We start from the raw sequence: 2,902 nt of genomic DNA on the forward strand, positions 1-2,902 counted from the left end.
AGTATCCTCATCTCTTATTAGACGTGCGGAGGCGACGTTGAGGGTCGTGACCTTTGAATCGATACCTATTTCATTTTCAATTTAAGCCAGACCGGGTAGGTCGTTTTGGGGTTATTTGGGGGGCATTTCTGTACTTTTTTGGGCTTGGGATTTTCTAAAAAGTGTCCTTATGTCTTGTTAGACATGTGGATGCGATGTTGAGGGTCTCGACTTTTGAATCGATACCTATTTTTGCATATGTTCATTTTCGATTTCAACCCGATCAGGTGGGTCGTATGGGGTTATTTGGGGGCATTTCTGTACTTTTTTGGGTTTAGGATTTTCTAAAAAGTGTTCTTAGGACTAGTTAGATGTGTGGATACGATGTTGAGGGTCGTGACCTTCGAATCGATACCTATTTCGACATATGTTCATTTTTGGTTTAAACCAGAACGTGTGGGTCGTTTGAGGTTATTTGGCGGCAAGTCTGTACTTTTTTGGGTTTAGTATTTTCTAAAAAGTGTCCATATCTCTTATTAGACATGTGGATGTGATGTTGTGGGTCATGACCTTCGAATCAATACCTATTTCGACATATGTTCATTTTTGGTTTAAACCAGACCGGGTGGGTCATTTAAGGTTATTTGGGGGCATTTCTGTACTTTTTTGGATTTGGTGTTTTCTAAAAAGTGTCCTTATCTCTTATTAGACGTGTTGGTATGATGTTGAGGATTGTGACCTTCGAATCGGTACCTATTTCAGCATATGTTCATTTTCGGTTTAAACCTGACCGGGTGGGTCATTTGGGGTTATTTGGGGGCATTTATGTACTTTTCTGGGCTTGGGCTTTTCTAAAAAGTGTCCTTATCTCTTATTAGGCGTGTGGATGCGATGTTTGGGTTCGTGACGTTCGAATCAATACCTATTTTGGCGTAAGTTCATTTTCGGTTTAAACCAGACCGGGTGGGTCGTTTGGGGTTATTTTGGGGCATTTTTGTACTTTTCTGGGCTTGGGCTTTTCTAAAAAGTGTCCTTATCTCTTATTAGACGTGTGGATGTGATGTTGAGGGTCGTGACCTTCGAATCGATACCTATTTCGACATATGCTCATTTTTTTGTTTAAACCAAGCTAGGTGGGTCGTTCAGGGTTATTTGGGGGCACTTCTGGACTTTTTTGGGTTTGGTATTTTCTAAAAATTGTCCCGAGCACTTATTAGACGTGTGGATATGATGTCGAGGGTCGTGACCTTCGAATCGATACCTATTACGACATATGTTCAATTTCGATTTAAACCAGACTGGGTGGGTCGTTTGGGGTTATTTGGGGGCATTTCTGTACTTTTTTAATCTTGGGATTTTCTAAAAAGTGTACTTATCTCTTATTAGACGTGTGGATGCGATGTTGATGGTCGTGACCTTCAAATCCATGCCTATTTCGGCATATGTTCATTTTGTATTTCTGTACTTTTTTGGGTTTAGGATTTTCTAAAAAGTTTCCTTTGGACTAATTAGATGTGTGGATGCGATGTTGAGGGTCGTGACCTTCGAATCGATACCTATTTCGACATATGTTCATTTTCGGTTTAAACCAGACAGGGTCGGTCGTTTGGGGTTATTTGGCAGCGTTTTTGTACTTTTTTAGGGTTTGGTATTTTCTAAAAAGGGTCCTTATCACTGATTAGATGTGTAGATGCGATGTTGAGGGTCGTGACCTTCGAATTGATACCTATTTTGACATATGTTCATTCTTGGTATAAACCAGACCGAGTGGTTCGTTTGCGGTTATTTTTTGGCGTTTTTGTAGTTTTTTTGGTTTGGTATTTTCTAAAAAGTCTCCTTATCTCTTATTAGACGTGTGGATGCGATGTTGAGGGTCGTGACCTTCTAATCGATACCTATTTTGACATATGCACATTTTCGATTTAAACCAGGCTAGGTGGGTCGTTCAAGGTTATTTGGGGGCATCTCTACACTTTTTTGGGTTTAGGATTTTCTAAAAAGTTTCCTTTGGACTAATTAGACGTGTTGATGTGATGTTGAGGGTCGTGACCTTCGAATTGATACCTATTTCGACATATGTTCATTTTCGATTTAAACCAAACAGGGTCGGTCGTTTGGGGTTATTTGGCAGCATTTCTGTACTTTTGTTTTAGTTTAGTATTTTCTAAAAACGGTCCTTATCACTTATTAGATGTGTGGATGCAATGTTGAGGGTCGTGACCTTCGAACTGATACCTATTTCGACATATGTTCATTCTTGGTATAAACCAGACCAAGTGGGTCGTTTGCGGTTATTTTGTGGCATTTTTGTAGTTTTTTGGGTTTGGTACTTTCTAAAAAGTCTCCTTGTCTCTTATTAGACGTGTGGATGCGATGTTGAGGGTCGTGACCTTCGAATCGATACCTATTTCGACATATGTTCATTTTCGGTTGAAACCAGATCGGGTGGGTCGTTTGGGGTTATTTGGTGGCATTTTTGTACTTTTTTGGGTTTGGTATTTTCTAAAAAGTGTCCTTATCTCTTATTAGATGTGTGGATACGATGTTGAGGGTGTTGACCCTCTAATTGATACCTATTTTGGCATATGTTCATTTTTTGTGTAAACCAGATCGGGTGTGTCGTTTGGGGAAATTTGGGGGTAATACTGCACTTTTTTGGGCTTGGGAGTTTTTTAAAAAGTGTCCTTATCTCTTATTAGATGTGTAGATTCGATGTTGAGGGTCGTAACCTTCTAATCGATACCTATTTCAACATATGTTCATTTTTTGTTTAAACCAGACCGGGTGGGTCGTTTAGGGTTATTTGGGGGCATTTCTGTACTTTTTTGGATTTGGTATTTTCTAAAAAGTGTTCTTATCTCTTATTAGATGCGTGGATGCGATGTTGAGGATCGTGACCTTCGAATCGATGCCTATTTTGGCA

The sequence above is a fragment of the Telopea speciosissima genome, unplaced genomic scaffold, assembly GCF_018873765.1.
Source record: "Telopea speciosissima isolate NSW1024214 ecotype Mountain lineage unplaced genomic scaffold, Tspe_v1 Tspe_v1.0142, whole genome shotgun sequence".
Lineage (NCBI taxonomy): Eukaryota > Viridiplantae > Streptophyta > Magnoliopsida > Proteales > Proteaceae > Telopea > Telopea speciosissima.